This window comes from Geotrypetes seraphini, unplaced genomic scaffold (genome assembly GCF_902459505.1).
Source record: "Geotrypetes seraphini unplaced genomic scaffold, aGeoSer1.1, whole genome shotgun sequence".
NCBI classification, from domain to species: Eukaryota; Metazoa; Chordata; class Amphibia; order Gymnophiona; family Dermophiidae; genus Geotrypetes; species Geotrypetes seraphini.
Window position 1 is genome coordinate 351,628 of NW_022985980.1, and position 25,365 is coordinate 376,992.

The 25,365-nt window shown below is 44.0% G+C and overlaps 1 long non-coding RNA gene across 3 annotated transcripts in view; it reads left to right on the forward strand.

Annotated features, from left to right (window-relative positions):
* LOC117352507 overlaps positions 1-23,201 on the forward strand; it is a 33,956-nt gene extending 10,755 nt beyond the window's left edge. For all 3 annotated transcript variants that reach the window (XR_004537701.1, XR_004537700.1, XR_004537702.1), the window contains exons 2-4: positions 11,135-11,292; positions 14,409-14,566; positions 23,050-23,201. This is a non-coding gene — a long non-coding RNA (uncharacterized LOC117352507). The remainder of the gene's footprint in view (positions 1-11,134; positions 11,293-14,408; positions 14,567-23,049) is intronic.
* Positions 23,202-25,365: the final 2,164 nt, after the last annotated feature.

Here is a 25,365-nt window from a genome sequence, read left to right on the forward strand (position 1 = left end):
ACTCCCTGCTAAAATCTTTGTTCTCAGCTCAGTGGGGCGGTACCTTTAAAGGTTTATATAGCTCCATTCATCCATTCTATTTCAGTAGGGCTATCATTTGATCTAATATACACTTCTTCTCTCTCTTGATTCATTGACTGACAGGATTTTCACACAACCCGGCTTAAACATCCCTGTGATCAACTCACTCCTGGCTAAAATCTCTGTTCTCAACTCAGTGGAGCGGTACCTTTAAAGGTTTATATAGCCCCATTCATCCATTCTATTTCAGTAGGGCTATCATTTGATCTAATATACACTTCTTCTCTCTCTTGATTCATTGACTGACAGGATTTTCACACAACCCGGCTTAAACATCCCTGTGATCAACTCACTCCTGGCTAAAATCTCTGTTCTCAACTCAGTGGAGCGGTACCTTTAAAGGTTTAAAGAGCCCCATTCATCCATTCAGTTTCAGTAGTGCTATCATTTGATCTAATATACACATCTTGTCTCTTTTGATTCATTGACTGACAGGATTTTCACACAACCCGGCTTAAACATCCCTGCGATTAAGTCACTCCCTGCTAAAATCTCTCTTCTCAGTTCAGTGGAGCGGTACCTTTAAGGATTCATTGACTGACAGGACATTCACCCAACCTGTTTTAAACATCCCTGCATTGATCTCAACTTCCTGCCAAAATCCCTGAGCCCATCTTAGTGGAGCAGTTCCTTGGAGTTCTAGAAACCTTTAATTCATTCATTCTGTTTCAGCAGGTTTATCAATTGATCTAATATACACTTCTTCTCTCTTTTGATTCATTGAGTGACAGGATTTTCACCCAACCAGGATTAAAGATCCCTACAATCAACTCACTTCCTGCCAAAATCCCTCCTCCCAGCTCAGTGGGGTGGAACCTTTAAAGGTTTATATAGCCCCATTCATCCATTCTGTTTCAGTAGGGCTATCATTTGATCAAATATTCACATCTGGTCTCTTTTGATTCATTGACTGACAGGATTTTCACCCAAACGGCTTTACACATCCCTGCGATCAACTAACTTCCTGCCCAAATCCCTCCTCCCACGTCAGTGGAGCGGTAACTTTAAAGGTTTATATAGCCCCATTCATCTCTTCTTTTTAATTAGGGCTTTCAACTACTCTACATACATACCTTCTCTCTTTTGATTCATTGACTAACAGGATTTTCACCCAACCCGGCTTTAAAATCCCTGCAATCAACTCACTTCCTGCCAATATCTCTCTTCCCAACTCAGTGGGGCGGTACCTTTAAAGGTTTATACAGCTCCATTCATCCATTCTGTTTCAGTAGGGCTATCATTTGATCAAATATTCACATCTGGTCTCTTTTGATTCATTGACTGACAGGATTTTCACCCAAACGGCTTTACACATCCCTGCGATCAACTAACTTCCTGCCCAAATCCCTCCTCCCACGTCAGTGGAGCGGTAACTTTAAAGGTTTATATAGCCCCATTCATCTCTTCTTTTTAACTAGGGCTTTCAAATACTCTACATACATATCTTCTCTCTTTTGATTCATTGACTTACAGGATTTTCACCCAACCCGGCTTAAAGATCCCTGCAATCTACTCAGTTCCTGCCAATATCTCTCTTCCCAACTCAGTGGAGTGAAACCTTTAAAGGTTTCTAGAACACCATTCATTCATTCTGTTTCACTAGTGCTATCATTTAATCTAATATATACATCTTCTCTCTTTTGATTCATTGACTGACAGGATTTTCACCTAACTCGGCTTAAACATCTCTGCGATCAACTCACTCCCTGCCAAAATTCCTCTTCCCAGCTCAGTAGAGCGGTACCTTTAAAGGTTTAAAGAGCCCCATTCATTCATTTTGTTTAAGTAGGGCTATCATTTGATCTAATATACACTTCTTCTCTCTCTTGATTCATTGACTGACAGGGTTTTCATCCAAACCGGCTTAAACATCCCGGCGATCAATCTCTGTTCTCAGCTCAGTGGAGCGGTACCTTTAAAGGTTTATATAGCCCCATTCATCCATTCTATTTCAGTAGGGCTATCATTTGAACTCATATACACATCTTGTCTCTTTTGATTCATTGACTGACAGGATTTTCACACAACCCGGCTTAAACATCCCTGTGATCAACTCACTCCCGGCTAAAATCTCTGTTCTCAACTCAGTGGGGCGGTACCTTTAAAGGTTTATATAGCCCCATTCATCCATTCAGTTTCAGTAGTGCTATCATTTGATCTAATATACACATCTTGTCTCTTTTGATTCATTGACTGACAGGATTTTCACACAACCCGGCTTAAACATCCCTGCGATTAAGTCACTCCCTGCTAAAATCTCTCTTCTCAGTTCAGTGGAGCGAAACCTTTAAGGATTCATTGACTGACAGGACATTCACCCAACCTGTTTTAAACATCCCTGCATTGATCTCAACTTCCTGCCAAAATCCCTGAGCCCATCTTAGTGGAGCAGTTCCATGGAGTTCTAGAAACCTTTAATTCATTCATTCTGTTTCAGCAGGTTTATCAATTGATCTAATATACACTTCTTCTCTCTTTTGATTCATTGAGTGACAGGATTTTCACCCAACCAGGATTAAAGATCCCTACAATCAACTCACTTCCTGCCAAAATCCCTCCTCCCAGCTCAGTGGGGCGGTACCTTTAAAGGTTTATATAGCCCCATTCATCCATTCTGTTTCAGTAGGGCTATCATTTGATCTAATATACACTTCTCTCTTTTGATTCATTGACTGACAGGGTTTTCATCCAACCCGGCTTAAACATCCCAGCAATCAATCTCTGTTCTTAGCTTAGTGGGGTGGAACCTTTAAAGGTTTATATAGCCCCATTCCATAGCAAAGCAGCAGATGAATCCAGACTAGTGGGTATAGCTCACATCGACCAGCAGGTGGAGATAGAGAACTGATTAACAGTTGGCCTTAAAGCCTGGTGTTCCTCTTGTTACTTCAGTTTTGCTCTATCTCCCAGCAGGAATGGAGCTTACTTTACTAGCTCCTGGATTCTGGCTGGGGCCGGTTTAGGTGGTGTTCCTGTGGCTTCCTCTGTTGAGACTCTGTCTCTTCAGTAGGACAGGGGTGCCTGGCTGATCGGTGCCGGCTTTGGGAGCTACACCTGGGCCCTCCCAGGTCCCTTCTCCACCCTCCCCTCCGTTTGTTTGAGCGGGTTCTTGGGCCACTGCAGGAGGTTTGTGCTTAGGTTTCTTCATTCCAGTAAAAAAAAAAAAAAAAAAAAACCAACGACTTCCTGTTTGTGCTGAGCCGTGCTGTGTTCGTGTGGCTTTCAGTACGATTACCAGCTGTTACCCGACTGCAGTTAGAGCGGGGGACCGGTTGGTGAGTAACTTTGTTTGCTGTCTGCCTCCTCTTGCGTTTGGGTCGTTCCGGCGGTAGCGGGGGGTGGGCGGAGTCGGCGCGGCGGCGTATTGCCGCGTTTGTGGAAAAAAAAAAAAAAAAAAAAAGTTTTTTGTATCGCCGTTTTTAGCGATGGCAGCAGAGGCTACTCAGCGGTGCTCGCGCTGTGGGAAGCGCCGAGCACTGTCGGGCTTCTGCTCTGCAGGGTGTGGGGATACACCGGCAGAAGATGCCTTCCTGCAAGCGTGTGAGTTAGCCATCTCCCGTGTCAGCGGGGCACGGTCTACTTCCCCGGGCCTCGAGGGCGACTCGGGGGAACTGCAAGGCTCTGCCGCGGCTGAGGGGAGGTCAGCGGCGGTCGGGGAGCCAGGGTCGCTAGGGGACGGCGCGGCTGCGCGCCCTAGCATTGATCAGGCCGGTTCTTCTTTAATGGGGGTGAGTTCCTTCTCCCCGGAGTTTGTTATGCTATTGCACCGAGCTTTTCTGCTACAGGGCTCGCAGCCGGCCCAGTCGGTACCGGCGACCTGGCCGTCCCTCCCTGGGCCTTCTACCTCCACGGGCTTATCCGGTGCTAATGCCGGCCCGACTACGGGTCCTGGGCTGTCGCCTAGGCGGTCGCAGGGGGCGAAGAAACGCAGACTCGCGACCGTGGACGCGGAGGGTAATCTTCCCTTATCACCTTTCTCCCTTCCTGAATCATTAGAGGAAGGGGAGGTCTTAGATTGGGAGGCAGAGGATCCCCCGGGCAGGGAAGTTGATGATCCTTCAGCGCTCCGGCTGTTTCATAGAGAGGAGCTGGCGTCCTTGATTTCCAAGGCTTTGCAGGGTTTAAATATCTCTCAGGAGGATGCTAAGGTGTTGGGTAACCCCCTGATGGCAGGTACGCGTAAGCCACCTAGGTCCTTTCCGGTGCATGAAGCCATGCAGGAGCTGATCTCGGCGCAATGGGATACGCCGGAGGCCAGTTTACGAGTGGCAAAGGCCATGCGGCTCCTGTATCCGGTTGACCCGACCGAACTTGAAAAGTTTAGGTTACCTAGGGTGGACGCTTTGGTGGCAGCGGTAACGAAAAAGACTACCTTGCCGGTGGAAGGGGGGGTGACACTAAAGGATGCGCAGGATAGGAAGATTGAATCTTCACTAAAAATGTCCTTTGAAGTAGCTGCGGTTACCTTACAGGCCGCTATTTGCAGCTCGTATGCGGCGAGGGCATGTTTGCAGTGGTCACAAGGGATGACCGATAATTTAATGGAGTCCGGGGGTTCTGTCCCTTCGGAACTGGCTGATTTGGAGTCAGGCTTGGCCTATTTGGCAGACTCCTTATATGACATTATTCGAGCATCTGCGAAACAGATGTCTCTGTCAGTGGTATCACGCAGATCCTTATGGCTCCGACATTGGGCAGCAGATGCTGCATCCAAGCTTAGGCTGGTGAGACTCCCTTTTAAGGGAGGTTTATTATTTGGAGAGGACTTAGAGAAATTGGTGAAAGATTTTGGGGATACCAAAACACAGCGTCTACCGGAGGATAGGGCTAGGCCCCCGGTGAGGTCCTCCTCGTCTAGACCGCGCTTCAGAGATGTGAGGAGGTCCAGGCCTGGTAAACCATTCTTCAGATCAGCATATGGTTCTTTCTCTGCGGCGAGGCCTAGGTTTCAGCAGAGGAGTTCCTTTCGTACGACGAAACCCTCTTCAGGTCAGCCAGCACGTACCCCACCAAGTCGCACTCCGCAATGACGGTGACTTGGCTCCCTCCGCCCTTCCCTTAGGGGGCCGGCTTTCGGCGTTCCGGGCGGAGTGGGCCACAATCACGTCAGATCAGTGGGTGTTGGACATTGTTCGGGAAGGGTACAAGTTGGAGTTCGCCTCTCCCGTCGAAGATTCTTTCTTGGTGTCCCCGTGCCATGGGGCGGCCAAGGGAGAGGCGGTCCGCATGACTCTTCAGGGGCTGCTCGATCTGGGGGCGGTGGTACCGGTACCCCCGGAAGAGGTAGGCCGCGGGATATATTCCCTGTACTTCATTGTTCCAAAGAAGGGGGGGTCGTTCAGACCGGTGCTGGACCTCAAAGTGGTCAACAGGTTTTTCAATGTTCGCCATTTCCGGATGGAGACGGTACGCTCGGTCATTGCGGCAGTTCGACCGGGAGAGTTCCTCACGTCCCTAGATCTCAAGGAGGCGTACCTACATATCCCGATCTGGCCTCCGCATCAGCGGTATCTAAGGTTTGCGATTCTTGGCCAGCACTATCAGTTTCGGGCAATGCCCTTTGGCCTGGTGACGGCTCCCCGCACCTTTTCCAAAGTCATGGTCGTGGTAGCAGCCTCTCTTCGCAAGGAAGGGATTCGGGTACACCCTTACTTAGACGACTGGCTGATCCGCGCCTCGTCCAGACAGGAGAGTTTGTCGGTTACTCAGAGGGTAATATCTCTCCTTCAGTCGTTAGGGTGGATCGTCAATTTTCCCAAGAGTTTTCTGTCCCCGTCGCAGTCTTTGGTACATCTGGGGGTCAGATTCGACACTGCTCTGGGGAGAGTATTTCTACCCCGAGACCGGGGAGAGAAATTGCAGGCTCAGATTCGCCTACTTCTCGGGTCGCCCAGACCTCGGGTTTGGGATTATGTGCAGGTTTTGGGCTCCATGGTAGCGACTCTGGAGGTGGTCCCCTGGGCTCGGGGCCACATGAGACCCTTACAACAGTCGCTTCTCTCTCGCTGGTCCCCAGCTTCTCTGGACTACAATGTGCGTCTCCGATGGAGTCCTCGGGCGGCTCGCAGCATGCAATGGTGGCTACACGAGTTGCACCTGTGGCGGGGCATGCCGTTAGCCACACCGGAGTGGGTGGTGGTGACGACGGATGCCAGTCTGAGGGGCTGGGGGGCCCAGTGCCTGCAAGCATCGGTGCAGGGAGTGTGGTCCTTAGAGGAAGCACAGTGGCCCATCAATTTGTTGGAGTTAAAAGCGATCAGATTGGCACTGAGGGCTTTTCAGTCCCTGATTCAGGACAGACCGACCAGAATCTTTTCGGACAGTGTCACGGCGGTCGCATATGTCAATCGTCAGGGGGGCACTCGGAGTCCGCAGTTGGCCGAAGAGGCAAGGATATTGTTTCAGTGGGCAGAAGGGCATGTTCCGCTTCTGTCGGCGGCATACATTGCAGGTCACGAAAACGTGCAAGCGGACTTCCTCAGCAGAAATCTTCTAGATCCGGGCGAGTGGGAGTTGTCGGCTCGAGCGTTCGACCTGCTAGTCCGTCGGTGGGGGTTGCCAGAGGTGGATCTCATGGCTTCGTCCCGCAATGCGAAGTTGCCTCGCTTCTTCAGCAGGCGCACGGAGAAGGGCTCGGAGGGGGTGGACGCGTTGGCCCTCCCATGGCCTCCAAATTCCCTTCTGTATGTGTTCCCGCCTTGGCCCATGATAGGGCGGGTGTTACAACGCATCGCTCTCTTTCACGGCAGGGTGATCCTGGTGGCTCCGGATTGGCCGCGTCGACCGTGGTACGCAGATCTCGTTCAGCTTTCAGTAGGCGATCGGGTGACGTTCCAGGTAACTCCGGACTTACTAACTCAGGGCCCAATCTGGATGGAAGATCCGGCCCGCTTTGGTCTTACGGCCTGGCTCTTGAGCGGTCAAGGCTAAAGAAGAAGGGCTATTCGGAGCAGGTGATTGCCACGCTTCTTAAAGCTAAGAAGATTTCGACTTCGACCTCCTATGCGAGAGTCTGGAAGATTTTTGATGCTTGGTGCGGTCGACAGGGAATCGCGCCCTTCCATGCATCTCTGGCGGCTATTCTTGCCTTTCTGCAGGAAGGGGTAGAGAAAGGATTAGCCTATAACTCTTTAAGGGTTCAGGTGGCGGCCCTTGCCTGTTACAGGGGCCGGGTGGCTGGCGCGTCGCTGGCGTCGCAGCCGGACGTGGTCCGTTTCCTCAAAGGGGTTCACCATATCCGCCCGCCGGTAAGGCGAATTTGTCCTTCCTGGAATCTTAAACTCGTACTGGGGAGGTTGCAGGGGGCACCTTTTGAACCCCTGTCAGCGGCCACTTTGAAGGATGTCACGCTGAAAACAGTGTTCTTGGTGGCAATGGCTTCGGCGAGGCGAGTATCGGAGCTTCAGGCGCTTTCTTGCAGAGAACCCTTTTTACGTTTTTCTGAGACGGGGGTGTCAGTGCGGCCGGTGCCGTCCTTCCTGCCTAAGGTGATTTCTTCATTTCATGTGAACCAGAGTGTATTCCTCCCGTCCTTCCGGAAGGAGGATTGGGGTAAACGATTTTTGTCTTTGCGTCGACTGGATGTGCGGCGTATGCTTCTCCATTATTTGGGAGTGACGAATGATTTTCGTAGGTCGGATCATCTCGTTGTATTGTTCACGGGTAAGAACAAGGGGATGGCGGCGTCTAAAGCGTCCATTGCGCGTTGGGTTAAGGAGACGATTGCTGCGGCTTATGTGTTGACAGGTAAGAAAGTGCCGGAGCACCTTCATGCTCATTCCACTCGGGCATTGGCTACGTCTTGGGCGGAGTCCGGGGGGATGTCTTTGGAGGAAATTTGCCGAGCGGCCACTTGGTCGTCGGGTAATACCTTTTCGAAGCATTATCGCTTAGACGTAGCAGCCAGTGCGGAGGCAAGTTTTGGCACTGCGGTACTGGCGGAGGCGGCATTGGCGTCCCACCCGGTTTGAGTTTGCTTTGCTACATCCCACTAGTCTGGATTCATCTGCTGCTTTGCTATGGAAGGTAAAATTATGGTCTTACCTGTTAATTTTCTTTCCTTTAGAAGCAGCAGATGAATCCAGAGCCCCTCCCCAAGTGCACTGTATGTGTGTAGGGTGTTTGGTTATGGTTTCAGTTGGGATATGGTTAGTAATTGTATTATTTAGGGGCCCATTTTCTACTGGAATGAAGTTTTGTGGATGCTCATGCTCCTTTCGGGCTGCTTGGGCAAAATGCATAACTGAAGTAACAAGAGGAACACCAGGCTTTAAGGCCAACTGTTAATCAGTTCTCTATCTCCACCTGCTGGTCGATGTGAGCTATACCCACTAGTCTGGATTCATCTGCTGCTTCTAAAGGAAAGAAAATTAACAGGTAAGACCATAATTTTACCTTCATCCATTCTGTTTCAGTAGGGCTATCATTTGATCTAATATACACTTCTCTCTTTTGATTCATTGAATGACAGGATTTTCACCCAACCAGGATTAAAGATCCCTACAATCAACTCACTTCCTGCCAAAATCCCTCCTCCCAGCTCAGTGGGGCGGTACCTTTAAAGGTTTATATAGCCCCATTCATCCATTCTGTTTCAGTAGGGCTATCATTTGATCTAATATACACTTCTCTCTTTTGATTCATTGACTGACAGGGTTTTCATCCAACCCGGCTTAAACATCCCAGCAATCAATCTCTGTTCTTAGCTTAGTGGGGTGGAACCTTTAAAGGTTTATATAGCCCCATTCATCCATTCTGTTTCAGTAGGGCTATCATTTGATCTAATATACACTTCTCTCTTTTGATTCATTGAATGACAGGGTTTTCACACAACTCGGCTTTATACCTACCGGTGATCAACTCACTCCCTGCCAAAATCCCTCCTCCTGGCTCACTGAAGAGGAACCTTTAAAGGTTTATATAGCCCCATTCATCTCTTCTTTTTAATTAGGGCTTTCAACTACTCTACATACATACCTTCTCTCTTTTGATTCATTGACTAACAGGATTTTCACCCATCCCGGCTTTAAAATCCCTGCAATCAACTCACTTCCTGCCAATATCTCTCTTCCCAACTCAGTGGGGCGGTACCTTTAAAGGTTTATACAGCTCCATTCATCCATTCTGTTTCAGTAGGGCTATCATTTGATCAAATATTCACATCTGGTCTCTTTTGATTCATTGACTGACAGGATTTTCACCCAAACGGCTTTACACATCCCTGCGATCAACTAACTTCCTGCCCAAATCCCTCCTCCCACGTCAGTGGAGCGGTAACTTTAAAGGTTTATATAGCCCCATTCATCTCTTCTTTTTAACTAGGGCTTTCAACTACTCTACATACATATCTTCTCTCTTTTGATTCATTGACTTACAGGATTTTCACCCAACCCGGCTTAAAGATCCCTGCAATCTACTCAGTTCCTGCCAATATCTCTCTTCCCAACTCAGTGGAGTGAAACCTTTAAAGGTTTCTAAAACACCATTCATTCATTCTGTTTCACTAGTGCTATCATTTAATCTAATATATACATCTTCTCTCTTTTGATTCATTGGCTGACAGGATTTTCACCTAACTCGGCTTAAACATCTCTGCGATCAACTCACTCCCTGCCAAAATTCCTCTTCCCAGCTCAGTAGAGCGGTACCTTTAAAGGTTTAAAGAGCCCCATTCATTCATTTTGTTTAAGTAGGGCTATCATTTGATCTAATATACACTTCTTCTCTCTCTTGATTCATTGACTGACAAGGTTTTCTCCAAACCGGCTTAAACATCCCGGCGATCAATCTCTGTTCTCAGCTCAGTGGGGCGGTACCTTTAAAGGTTTATATAGCCCCATTCATCCATTCTATTTCAGTAGGGCTATCATTTGAACTCGTATACACATCTTGTCTCTTTTGATTCATTGACTGACAGGATTTTCACACAACCCGGCTTAAACATCCCTGCGATCAAGTCACTCCTGGCTAAAATCTCTGTTCTCAACTCAGTGGAGCGGTACCTTTAAAGGTTTATATAGCCCCATTCATCCATTCAGTTTCAGTAGTGCTATCATTTGATCTAATATACACATCTTGTCTCTTTTGATTCATTGACTGACAGGATTTTCACACAACCCGGCTTAAACATCCCTGCGATCAAGTCACTCCCTGCTAAAATCTCTCTTCTCAGTTCAGTGGAGAGGTACCTTTAAGGATTCATTGACTGACAGGACATTCACCCAACCTGTTTTAAACATCCCTGCATTGATCTCAACTTCCTGCCAAAATCCCTGAGCCCATCTTAGTGGAGCAGTTCCTTGGAGTTCTAGAAACTTTTAATTCATTCATTCTGTTTCAGCAGGTTCATTAATTGATCTAATATACACTTCTTCTCTCTTTTGATTCATTGAGTGACAGGATTTTCACCCAACCAGGATTAAAGATCCCTACAATCAACTCACTTCCTGCCAAAATCCCTCCTCCCAGCTCAGTGGGGCGGTACCTTTAAAGGTTTATATAGCCCCATTCATCCATTCTGTTTCAGTAGGGCTATCATTTGATCTAATATACACTTCTCTCTTTTGATTCATTGACTGACAGGATTTTCACCCAACTCGGCTTTATACCTACCGGCGATTAACTCACTCCCTGCCACAATCCCTCCTCCCAGCTCACTGAGGAAGAACCTTTAAAGGTTTATATAGCCCCATTCATCTCTTCTTTTTAATTAGGGCTTTCAACTACTCTACTCTCTTTTGATTCATTGACTAACAGCATTAAAGATCCCTACAATCAACTCACTTCCTGCCAAAATCCCTCCTCCCAGCTCAGTGGAGCGGTACCTTTAAAGGTTTATATACTCCCATTCATCCATTCTGTTTCTGTAGAGCTTTCAATTCATCTATATACACATCTTGTCTCTTTTTTGGTAATATATTCTGTGCTTTATTGAATTGTAATTCTCTCTTTTTCATGTATAAGTGTTTTGTACTTTTCAAATAGTATTTGGAATTATGACTATTTCTCATAATGCTGCATTTTTAAAGGCCTCTCTCTCTTCTTTCCTCACCAGCACTGTCTCCACTGATTCGTTGACTGACGGGATTTTCACTCATCCGGGCTTTACAGATCACTGCAATCAACTCACTTCCTGCCATAATACCTACTCCCAGCTCAGCGAAGCGGTACCTTTTAAAGGTTTAAAGAGCCCCATTCATTCATTCTGTTTCAGTAGGTGCTATCATTTGATCTAATATACACTTTTTCTCTCTTTTGATTTATTGACTGACAGGGTTTTCACCCAAACGGCTTTACACATCCCTGCGATCAACTAACTTCCTGCCCAAATCCCTCCTCCCACGTCAGTGGAGCGGTAACTTTAAAGGTTTATATAGCCCCATTCATCTCTTCTTTTTAACTAGGGCTTTCAACTACTCTACATACATATCTTCTCTCTTTTGATTCATTGACTGACAGGATTTTCACCTAACTCGGCTTAAACATCTCTGCGATCAACTCACTCCCTGCCAAAATTCCTCTTCCCAGCTCAGTAGAGCGGTACCTTTAAATGTTTAAAGGAGCCCCATTCATTCATTCTGTTTCAGTAGGGCTATCATTTGATCTAATATACACTTATTCTCTCTCTTGATTCATTGACTGACAGGGTTTTCATCCAACCCGGCTTAAACACCCCTGCGATCAATCTCTGTTCTCAGCTCAGTGGGGCGGTACCTTTAAAGGTTTATATAGCCCCATTCATCCATTCTGTTTCACTAGGGCTATCATTTGATCTAATATACACTTCTCTCTTTTGATTCATTGACTGACAGGGTTTTCACCCAACTCGGCTTTATACCTACCGGCGATCAACTCACTCCCTGCCAAAATCCCTCTTCTCAGCTCAATGAAGAGGAACTTTTAGAGATTTATATAGCCCCATTCATCTCTTCTTTTTAATTAGGGCTTTCAACTACTCTACATACATACCTTCTCTCTTTTGATTCATTGACTAACAGGATTTTCACCCAACCCGGCTTAAACATCCCTGCGATCAACTCACTCCCTGCTAAATCACTGTTCTCAGCTCAGTGGGGCGGTACCTTTAAAGGTTTATATAACCCCATTCATCCATTCTGTTTCAGTAGGGCTATCATTTGATCTAATATACACTTCTCTCTTTTGATTCATTGACTGACAGGGTTTTCATCCAACCCGGCTTAAACATCCCAGCAATCAATCTCTGTTCTTAGCTTAGTGGGGCGGAACCTTTAAAGGTTTATATAGCCCCATTCATCCATTCTGTTTCAGTAGGGCTATCATTTGATCTAATATACACTTCTCTGTTTTGATTCATTGACTGACAGGGTTTTCACCCAACTCGGCTTTATACCTACCGGCGATCAACTCATTCCCTGCCCAAATCCCTGCTCCCGGCTCACTGAAGAGGAACCTTTAAAGGTTTATATAGCCCCATTCATCTCTTCTTTTTAATTAGGGCTTTCAACTACTCTACATACATATCTTCTCTCTTTTGATTCATTGACTAAAAGGATTTTCACCCAATCCGGCTTAAAAATCCCTGCGATGAACTCACTCCCTGCTAAAATCTTTGTTCTCAGCTCAGTGGGGCGGTACCCTTAAAGGTTTATATAGCCCCATTCATCCATTCTATTTCAGTAGGGCTATCATTTGAACTCATATACACATCTTGTCTCTTTTGATTCATTGACTGACAGGATTTTCCCACAAACCGGCTTAAACATCCCTGCGATCAAGTCACTCCCTGCTAAATCACTGTTCTCAGCTCAGTGGGGCGGTACCCTTAAAGGTTTATATAGCCCCATTCATCCACTCTGTTTCAGTAGGGCTATCATTTGATCTAATATACACATCTCTCTTTTGATTCATTGACTGACAGGATTTTCACCCAACCCGGCTTAAAGATCCCTGCAATCAACTCACTTCCTCCCAATATCTCTCTTCCCAACTCAGTGGAGTGAAACCTTTAAAGGTTTCTAGAACACTATTCATTCATTCTGTTTCACTAGTGCTATCATTTAATCTAATATATACATCTTCTCTCTTTTGATTCATTGACTGACAGGATTTTCACCTAACTCGGCTTAAACATCTCTGCGATCAACTCACTCCCTGCCAAAATTCCTCTTTCCAGCTCAGTGGAGCGGTACCTTTAAAGGTTTAAAGAGCCCCATTCATTCATTCTGTTTCAGTAGGGCTATCATTTGATCTTATATACACATCTTGTCTCTTTTGATTCATTGACTGACAGGATTTTCACAAAACCCGGCTTAAACATCCCTGTGATCAACTCACTCCCTGCCAAAATTCCTCTTCCCAGCTCAGTAGAGCGGTACCTTTAAAGGTTTAAAGAGCCCCATTCATTCATTTTGTTTAAGTAGGGCTATCATTTGATCTAATATACACTTCTCTCTTTTGATTCATTGACTGACAGGATTTTCACCCAACTCGACTTTATACCTACCGGCGATTAACTCACTCCCTGCCACAATCCCTCCTCCCAGCTCACTGAGGAAGAACCTTTAAAGGTTTATATAGCCCCATTCATCTCTTCTTTTTAATTAGGGCTTTCAACTACTCTACATACATATCCTCTCTCTTTTGATTCATTGACTAACAACATTTTCACCCAACCCGGCTTTAAGATCCCTGCAATCAACTCACTTCCTGCCAATATCTCTCTTCCCAACTCAGTGGAGTGAAACCTTTAAAGGTTTCTAGAACCCCATTCATTCATTCTGTTTCACTCGTGCTATCATTTGATCTAATATATACATCTTCTCTCTTTTGATTCATTGACTGACATGATTTTCACCTAACTCGGCTTAAACATCCCTGTGATCAACTTACTACCGGCTAAAATCTCTGTTCTCACCGCAGTGGGGCGGTACCTTTAAAGGTTTATATAGCCCCATTCATCCATTCAGTTTCAGTAGGGCTATCATTTGATCTAATATACACATTTTGTCTCTTTTGAGTCATTGACTGACAGGACATTCACCCAACCTGTTTTAAATATCCCTGGATTGACCTCAACTTCCTGCCAATATCCCTCCTCCTAGCTCAGTGGAGCAGTACCTTTAAAGGTTTATATAGCCCCATTAATCCATTCTGTTTCAGTAGAGCTTTCAATTCATATATATACACATCTTGTCTCTTTTTTGGTAATATATTCTGTGCTTTATTGAATTGTAATTCTCTCTTTTTCATGTAAAAGTGTTTTGTACTTTTCAAACAGTATTTGGAATTTTGTCTATTTCTCATAATGCTGCATTTTTAAAGGCCTCTCTCTCTTCTTTCCTCACCAGCACTGTCTCCACTGATTCGTTGACTGACGGGATTTTCACTCATCCGGGCTTTACAGATCACTGCAATCAACTCACTTCCTGCCATAATACCTACTCCCAGCTCAGCGAAGCGGTACCTTTTAAAGGTTTAAAGAGCCCCATTCATTCATTCTGTTTCAGTAGGTGCTATCATTTGATCTAATATACACTTTTTCTCTCTTTTGATTTATTGACTGACAGGGTTTTCACCCAAACGGCTTTACACATCCCTGCGATCAACTAACTTCCTGCCCAAATCCCTCCTCCCACGTCAGTGGAGCGGTAACTTTAAAGGTTTATATAGCCCCATTCATCTCTTCTTTTTAACTAGCGCTTTCAACTACTCTACATACATATCTTCTCTCTTTTGATTCATTGACTGACAGGATTTTCACCTAACTCGGCTTAAACATCTCTGCGATCAACTCACTCCCTGCCAAAATTCCTCTTCCCAGCTCAGTAGAGCGGTACCTTTTAAATGTTTAAAGGAGCCCCATTCATTCATTCTGTTTCAGTAGGGCTATCATTTGATCTAATATACACTTATTCTCTCTCTTGATTCATTGACTGACAGGGTTTTCATCCAACCCGGCTTAAACACCCCTGCGATCAATCTCTGTTCTCAGCTCAGTGGGGCGGTACCTTTAAAGGTTTATATAGCCCCATTCATCCATTCTGTTTCACTAGGGCTATCATTTGATCTAATATACACTTCTCTCTTTTGATTCATTGACTGACAGGGTTTTCACCCAACTCGGCTTTATACCTACCGGCGATCAACTCACTCCCTGCCAAAATCCCTCTTCTCAGCTCAATGAAGAGGAACTTTTAGAGATTTATATAGCCCCATTCATCTCTTCTTTTTAATTAGGGCTTTCAACTACTCTACATACATACCTTCTCTCTTTTGATTCATTGACTAACAGGATTTTCACCCAACCCGGCTTAAACATCCCTGCGATCAACTCAATTCCTGCCAATATCTCTCTTCCCAACTCAGTGGGGCGGTACCTTTAAAGGTTTATACAGCTCCATTCATCCATTCTGTTTCAGTAGGGCTATCATTTGATCAAATATTCACATCTGGTCTCTTTTGATTCATTTACTGGCAGGATTTTCACGCAACCCGGCTTAAAAATCCCTGCGATGAACTCACTCCCTGCTAAAATCTTTGTTCTCAGCTCAGTGGGGCGGTACCCTTAAAGGTTTATATAGCCCCATTCATCCACTCTGTTTCAGTAGGGCTATCATTTGATCTAGTATACACATCTCTCTTTTGATTCATTGACTGACAGGATTTTCACCTAACTCGGCTTAAACATCTCTGCGATCAACTCACTCCCTGCCAAAATTCCTCTTCCCAGCTCAGTAGAGCGGTACCTTTAAAGGTTTAAAGAGCCCCATTCATTCATTTTGTTTAAGTAGGGCTATCATTTGATCTAATATACACTTCTTCTCTCTCTTGATTCATTGACTGACAGGGTTTTCATACAAACCGGCTTAAACATCCCGGCGATCAATCTCTGTTCTCAGCTCAGTGGGGCGGTACCTTTAAAGGTTTATATAGCCCCATTCATCCATTCTATTTCAGTAGGGCTATCATTTGAACTCATATACACATCTTGTCTCTTTTGATTCATTGACTGACAGGATTTTCCCACAAACCGGCTTAAACATCCCTGCGATCAAGTCACTCCCTGCTAAAATCTCTCTTCTCAGTTCAGTGGAGCGGTACCTTTAAGGATTCATTGACTGACAGGACATTCACCCAACCTGTTTTAAACATCCCTGCATTGATCTCAACTTCCTGCCAAAATCCCTGAGCCCATCTTAGTGGAGCAGTTCCTTGGAGTTCTAGAAACCTTTAATTCATTCATTCTGTTTCAGCAGGTTCATCAATTGATCTAATATACACTTCTTCTCTCTTTTGATTCATTGAGTGACAGGATTTTCACCCAACCAGGATTAAAGATCCCTACAATCAACTCACTCCCTGCCAAAATCCCTCCTCCCGGCTCACTGAAGAGGAACCTTTAAAGGTTTATATAGCCCCATTCATCCATTCTGTTTCAGTAGGGCTATCATTTGATCAAATATACACACCTTGTCTCTTTTGATTCATTGACTGACAGGATTGTCACCCAACCCGGCTTAAACATACCTGTGATCAACTCACTCCCTGCTAAAATCTTTGTTCTCAGCTCAGTGGGGCGGTACCCTTAAAGGTTTATATAGCCCCATTCATCCACTCTGTTTCAGTAGGGCTATCATTTGATCTAATATACACATCTCTCTTTTGATTCATTGACTGACAGGATTTTCACCCAACTCGGCTTTATACCTACCGGCGATTAACTCACTCCCTGCCACAATCCCTCCTCCCAGCTCACTGAGGAAGAACCTTTAAAGGTTTATATAGCCCCATTCATCTCTTCTTTTTAACTAGGGCTTTCAACTACTCTACATACATATCTTCTCTCTTTTGATTCATTGACTGACAGGATTTTCACCTAACTCGGCTTAAACATCTCTGCGATCAACTCACTCCCTGCCAAAATTCCTCTTCCCAGCTCAGTAGAGCGGTACCTTTAAATGTTTAAAGAGCCCCATTCATTCATTCTGTTTCAGTAGGGCTATCATTTGATCTAATATACACTTATTCTCTCTCTTGATTCATTGACTGACAGGGTTTTCATCCAACCCGGCTTAAACACCCCTGCGATCAATCTCTGTTCTCAGCTCAGTGGGGCGGTACCTTTAAAGGTTTATATAGCCCCATTCATCCATTCTATTTCAGTAGGGCTATCATTTGAACTCATATACACATCTTGTCTCTTTTGATTCATTGACTGACAGGATTTTCCCACAAACCGGCTTAAACATCCCTGCGATCAAGTCACTCCCTGCTAAAATCTCTCTTCTCAGTTCAGTGGAGCGGTACCTTTAAGGATTCATTGACTGACAGGACATTCACCCAACCTGTTTTAAACATCCCTGCATTGATCTCAACTTCCTGCCAAAATCCCTGAGCCCATCTTAGTGGAGCAGTTCCTTGGAGTTCTAGAAACCTTTAATTCATTCATTCTGTTTCAGCAGGTTCATCAATTGATCTAATATACACTTCTTCTCTCTTTTGATTCATTGAGTGACAGGATTTTCACCCAACCAGGATTAAAGATCCCTACAATCAACTCACTCCCTGCCAAAATCCCTCCTCCCGGCTCACTGAAGAGGAACCTTTAAAGGTTTATATAGCCCCATTCATCCATTCTGTTTCAGTAGGGCTATCATTTGATCAAATATACACACCTTGTCTCTTTTGATTCATTGACTGACAGGATTGTCACCCAACCCGGCTTAAACATACCTGTGATCAACTCACTCCCTGCTAAAATCTTTGTTCTCAGCTCAGTGGGGCGGTACCCTTAAAGGTTTATATAGCCCCATTCATCCACTCTGTTTCAGTAGGGCTATCATTTGATCTAATATACACATCTCTCTTTTGATTCATTGACTGACAGGATTTTCACCCAACTCGGCTTTATACCTACCGGCGTTTAACTCACTCCCTGCCACAATCCCTCCTCCCAGCTCACTGAGGAAGAACCTTTAAAGGTTTATATAGCCCCATTCATCTCTTCTTTTTAACTAGGGCTTTCAACTACTCTACATACATATCTTCTCTCTTTTGATTCATTGACTGACAGGATTTTCACCTAACTCGGCTTAAACATCTCTGCGATCAACTCACTCCCTGCCAAAATTCCTCTTCCCAGCTCAGTAGAGCGGTACCTTTAAATGTTTAAAGAGCCCCATTCATTCATTCTGTTTCAGTAGGGCTATCATTTGATCTAATATACACTTATTCTCTCTCTTGATTCATTGACTGACAGGGTTTTCATCCAACCCGGCTTAAACACCCCTGCGATCAATCTCTGTTCTCAGCTCAGTGGGGCGGTACCTTTAAAGGTTTATATAGCCCCATTCATCCATTCTGTTTCACTAGGGCTATCATTTGATCTAATATACACTTCTCTCTTTTGATTCATTGACTGACAGGATTTTCACCCAACCCGGCTTAAACATCCCTGCGATCAAATCACTCCCTGCTAAAATTCCTCATCCCAGCTCAGTAGAGCGGTACCTTTAAAGGTTTAAAGAGCCCCATTCATTCATTCTGTTTAAGTACGGCTATCATTTGATCTAATATACACTTCTCTCTTTTGATTCATTGACTGACAGGATTTTCACCCAAACGGCTTTACACATCCCTGCGATCAACTAACTTCCTGCCCAAATCCCTCCTCCCACGTCAGTGGAGCGGTAACTTTAAAGGTTTATATAGCCCCATTCATCTCTTCTTTTTAACTAGGGCTTTCAAATACTCTACATACATATCTTCTCTCTTTTGATTCATTGACTTACAGGATTTTCACCCAACCCGGCTTAAAGATCCCTGCAATCTACTCAGTTCCTGCCAATATCTCTCTTCCCAACTCAGTGGAGTGAAACCTTTAAAGGTTTCTAGAACACCATTCATTCATTCTGTTTCACTAGTGCTATCATTTAATCTAATATATACATCTTCTCTCTTTTGATTCATTGGCTGACAGGATTTTCACCTAACTCGGCTTAAACATCTCTGCGATCAACTCACTCCCTGCCAAAATTCCTCTTCCCAGCTCAGTAGAGTGGTACCTTTAAAGGTTTAAAGAGCCCCATTCATTCATTTTGTTTAAGTAGGGCTATCATTTGATCTAATATTCACTTCTTCTCTCTCTTGATTCATTGACTGACAGGGTTTTCATCCAAACCGGCTTAAACATCCCGGCGATCAATCTCTGTTCTCAGCTCAGTGGGGCGGTACCTTTAAAGGTTTATATAGCCCCATTCATCCATTCAGTTTCAGTAGTGCTATCATTTGATCTAATATACACATCTTGTCTCTTTTGATTCATTGACTGACAGGATTTTCACACAACCCGGCTTAAACATCCCTGCGATTAAGTCACTCCCTGCTAAAATCTCTCTTCTCAGTTCAGTGGAGCGAAACCTTTAAGGATTCATTGACTGACAGGACATTCACCCAACCTGTTTTAAACATCCCTGCATTGATCTCAACTTCCTGCCAAAATCCCTGAGCCCATCTTAGTGGAGCAGTTCCTTGGAGTTCTAGAAACCTTTAATTCATTCATTCTGTTTCAGCAGGTTTATCAATTGATCTAATATACACTTCTTCTCTCTTTTGATTCATTGAGTGACAGGATTTTCACCCAACCAGGATTAAAGATCCCTACAATCAACTCACTTCCTGCCAAAATCCCTCCTCCCAGCTCAGTGGGTCGGTACCTTTAAAGGTTTATATAGCCCCATTCATCCATTCTGTTTCAGTAGGGCTATCATTTGATCTAATATACACTTCTCTCTTTTGATTCATTGACTGACAGGGTTTTCATCCAACCCGGCTTAAACATCCCAGCAATCAATCTCTGTTCTTAGCTTAGTGGGGTGGAACCTTTAAAGGTTTATATAGCCCCATTCATCCATTCTGTTTCAGTAGGGCTATCATTTGATCTAATATACACTTCTCTCTTTTGATTCATTGAATGACAGGGTTTTCACACAACTCGGCTTTATACCTACCGGTGATCAACTCACTACCTGCCAAAATCCCTCCTCCTGGCTCACTGAAGAGGAACCTTTAAAGGTTTATATAGCCCCATTCATCTCTTCTTTTTAATTAGGGCTTTCAACTACTCTACATACATACCTTCTCTCTTTTGATTCATTGACTAACAGGATTTTCACCCAACCCGGCTTTAAAATCCCTGCAATCAACTCACTTCCTGCCAATATCTCTCTTCCCAACTCAGTGGGGCGGTACCTTTAAAGGTTTATACAGCTCCATTCATCCATTCTGTTTCAGTAGGGCTATCATTTGATCTAATATTCACATCTGGTCTCTTTTGATTCATTGACTGACAGGATTTTCACCCAAACGGCTTTACACATCCCTGCGATCAACTAACTTCCTGCCCAAATCCCTCCTCCCACGTCAGTGGAGCGGTAACTTTAAAGGTTTATATAGCCCCATTCATCTCTTCTTTTTAACTAGGGCTTTCAAATACTCTACATACATATCTTCTCTCTTTTGATTCATTGACTTATAGGATTTTCACCCAACCCGGCTTAAAGATCCCTGCAATCTACTCAGTTCCTGCCAATATCTCTCTTCCCAACTCAGTGGAGTGAAACCTTTAAAGGTTTCTAGAACACCATTCATTCATTCTGTTTCACTAGTGCTATCATTTAATCTAATATATACATCTTCTCTCTTTTGATTCATTGACTGACAGGATTTTCACCTAACTCGGCTTAAACATCTCTGCGATCAACTCACTCCCTGCCAAAATTCCTCTTCCCAGCTCAGTAGAGCGGTACCTTTAAAGGTTTAAAGAGCCCCATTCATTCATTTTGTTTAAGTAGGGCTATCATTTGATCTAATATACACTTCTTCTCTCTTTTGATTCATTGACTGACAGGATTTTCACCTAACTCGGCTTAAACATCTCTGCGATCAACTCACTCCCTGCCAAAATTCCTCTTCCCAGCTCAGTAGAGCGGTACCTTTAAAGGTTTAAAGAGCCCCATTCATTCATTTTGTTTAAGTAGGGCTATCATTTGATCTAATATACACTTCTTCTCTCTCTTGATTCATTGACTGACAGGGTTTTCATCCAAACCGGCTTAAACATCCCGACGATCAATCTCTGTTCTCAGCTCAGTGGGGCGGTACCTTTAAAGGTTTATATAGCCCCATTCATCCATTCAGTTTCAGTAGTGCTATCATTTGATCTAATATACACATCTTGTCTCTTTTGATTCATTGACTGACAGGATTTTCACACAACCCGGCTTAAACATCCCTGCGATCAAGTCACTCCCTGCTAAAATCTCTCTTCTCAGTTCAGTGGAGCGGTACCTTTAAGGATTCATTGACTGACAGGACATTCACCCAACCTGTTTTAAACATCCCTGCATTGATCTCAACTTCCTGCCAAAATCCCTGAGCCCATCTTAGTGGAGCAGTTCCTTGGAGTTCTAGAAACCTTTAATTCATTCATTCTGTTTCAGCAGGTTTATCAATTGATCTAATATACACTTCTTCTCTCTTTTGATTCATTGAGTGACAGGATTTTCACCCAACCAGGATTAAAGATCCCTACAATCAACTCACTTCCTGCCAAAATCCCTCCTCCCAGCTCAGTGGGGCGGTACCTTTAAAGGTTTATATAGCCCCATTCATCCATTCTGTTTCAGTAGGGCTATCATTTGATCTAATATACACTTCTCTCTTTTGATTCATTGACTGACAGGATTTTCACCCAACTCGGCTTTATACCTACCGGCGATTAACTCACTCCCTGCCACAATCCCTCCTCCCAGCTCACTGAGGAAGAACCTTTAAAGGTTTATATAGCCCCATTCATCTCTTCTTTTTAATTAGGGCTTTCAACTACTCTACATACATATCTTCTCTCTTTTGATTCATTGACTAACAGGATTTTCACCCAACCCGGCTTTAAGATCCCTGCAATCAACTCACTTCCTGCCAATATCTCTCTTCCCAACTCAGTGGAGTGAAACCTTTAAAGGTTTCTAGAACCCCATTCATTCATTCTGTTTCACTCGTGCTATCATTTGATCTAATATATACATCTTCTCTCTTTTGATTCATTGACTGACATGATTTTCACCTAACTCGGCTTAAACATCCCTGTGATCAACTCACTACCGGCTAAATTCTCTGTTCTCAACTCAGTGGGGCGGTACCTTTAAAGGTTTATATAGCCCCATTCATCCATTCAGTTTCAGTAGGGCTATCATTTGATCTAATATACACATTTTGTCTCTTTTGAGTCATTGACTGACAGGACATTCACCCAACCTGTTTTAAATATCCCTGGATTGACCTCAACTTCCTGCCAATATCCCTCCTCCTAGCTCAGTGGAGCAGTACCTTTAAAGGTTTATATAGCCCCATTAATCCATTCTGTTTCAGTAGGGCTTTCAATTTATCTAATATACACATATTGACTCTTTTGATTCATTAAATAACAGGATTTTCACCCAACCCCACTTAAACATCCCTGCAATCAACTCACTTCCTGCCAAAATCCCTGAGCCCTGCTTAGTGGAGCAGTTCCTTGGAGTTCTAGAAACCTTTAATTCATTCATTCTGTTTCAGCAGGTTCATCAATTGATCTAATATACACTTCTTCTCTCTTTTGATTCATTGAGTGACAGGATTTTCACCCAACCCAGGATTAAAGATCCCTACAATCAACTCACTTCCTGCCAAAATCCCTCCTCCCAGCTCAGTGGAGCGGTACCTTTAAAGGTTTATATACTCCCATTCATCCATTCTGTTTCTGTAGAGCTTTCAATTCATCTATATACACATCTTGTCTCTTTTTTGGTAATATATTCTGTGCTTTATTGAATTGTAATTCTCTCTTTTTCATGTAAAAGTGTTTTGTACTTTTCAAACAGTATTTGGAATTTTGTCTATTTCTCATAATGCTGCATTTTTAAAGGCCTCTCTCTCTTCTTTCCTCACCAGCACTGTCTCCACTGATTCGTTGACTGACGGGATTTTCACTCATCCGGGCTTTACAGATCACTGCAATCAACTCACTTCCTGCCATAATACCTACTCCCAGCTCAGCGAAGCGGTACCTTTTAAAGGTTTAAAGAGCCCCATTCATTCATTCTGTTTCAGTAGGTGCTATCATTTGATCTAATATACACTTTTTCTCTCTTTTGATTTATTGACTGACAGGGTTTTCACCCAAACGGCTTTACACATCCCTGCGATCAACTAACTTCCTGCCCAAATCCCTCCTCCCACGTCAGTGGAGCGGTAACTTTAAAGGTTTATATAGCCCCATTCATCTCTTCTTTTTAACTAGGGCTTTCAACTACTCTACATACATATCTTCTCTCTTTTGATTCATTGACTGACAGGATTTTCACCTAACTCGGCTTAAACATCTCTGCGATCAACTCACTCCCTGCCAAAATTCCTCTTCCCAGCTCAGTAGAGCGGTACCTTTAAATGTTTAAAGAGCCCCATTCATTCATTCTGTTTCAGTAGGGCTATCATTTGATCTAATATACACTTATTCTCTCTCTTGATTCATTGACTGACAGGGTTTTCATCCAACCCGGCTTAAACACCCCTGCGATCAATCTCTGTTGTCAGCTCAGTGGGGCGGTACCTTTAAAGGTTTATATAGCCCCATTCATCCAGACTTGCCATAAGAACAGCAGTGGTGTTCAACTTTGGGATGTTAACTACTTGTTGGTCTACCTTGGTGTACACTGCCTTGGTGTACACCGCTTTGGGGGGGGGGGGGCTGTTGATCCATCCATTCTGTTTCACTAGGGCTATCATTTGATCTAATATACACTTTTTTTTATTGAACGTAGTTCTAAAGTCCGCTCCAGAAACACAGCTAGAGAGAAAAACTCCTTCCAATAGGGAGAAAAGATCTCTGGCTTAAAAACCGTGCTCAAATCAATGCTTGAAATTTAAAGGTTTAAAGGTTCCTGTTTTGCTTAGGTCATGCAGATACTTGTTCAGGAATGTTAGAAGAGGAAAAAGCATGCAGAGCACAGCTCATGTGATTGTTTGCATGTTCAAGTTTGTTTGCATACATGCTCACTTGTTTCTGTGCTTACACTGCTTGTGTGTCTGTGTTGGCTTTTTGTGTGGCTAGTTGCTAGAAAAAATCATGACATGATAGGGTGTTTAAATCGGGGAGGAGTCCACATCTTGACGCAGTCAGACGTTGAACCTGAACACAAGTGTTGTTACTCTGGGTACCCTGCTGCTATTGCTGAAAGGGAAGAGATTAAATGGTTGTAATACAGTATAATCAAGCAGATGGAAGAGTACGGATTAAAAACCATCCACCTAAAGTCAATGATTATTGTCCAACCTTATAAATATAAATGCTATGGCAATGTGTACACAAAATTAATTAAAAACACAGGAACTGTGAGCCGGCAATAAAGATACGTTCCATCTAAGTTTCAAAAGCCTTACTGGAAACATTGCACAATTAAGGCAGTTGTAACCTGAAAAAAAAGGATCCTCTCCGGCACGAGGATCTCATAGGATACGCACTCCAAGTAAAACTTAGAATGCACAAAAGATGAAGGTTCTGTTGAATTCGGGGATGATTCAACATCAAATCAAGGGTCCACACTGTCCCACGCTGAACTACTAAACAAGGCTCGTTACTCTTGTGCTGAAGAGAACAGAAAAAAAAAACCCAGAAAAATGTGTGAGGGAGGCTTAAAAACAACAAAGAAATGAATGTAGGCCATAGACCGCTACATACCTTGATGGCCAGCTTCTCTGGGCCCAGTTGCGACCCTGGTTGTGTGAGCATATGTTGGCAGGGGTATGGCCTAGATGAAGGTAAAATATAAAAAAAAATTATTTCCCAAAATCCCCAGTCTTAAAACTTTAACAATGCACCAAAGGATCGTAGCCCAGTCTCAAGGATCTTGGCATGTGCAAACACATAAAAACAACAGGTGCACAAGATATGAATTTCGGGAAAATTGTTTGGGTAGTCCACACAAAACAACAGTGGTATCCTTATTAGCAGTGTCCCACGCTGAAACTCATTAGAATGGGTGCAACTCTGTGTCCTCACTATAGATTGCTGAGAGTGCTGAAGGCAAGAGGAAAAAATAGGGGATAAGGATTGCAAAAACCTATATATAAATGAAAGAAAGAGAAGCATATGAGCGCCACATACCTCGATACACAGCATCTGCGAGGCCATTAGGTGGCCTAGTTGGTTGCACAGGCGTAGACGTTGTGGGTCCTAGTTTATACAATAGACCACAATGACTTAGTGAC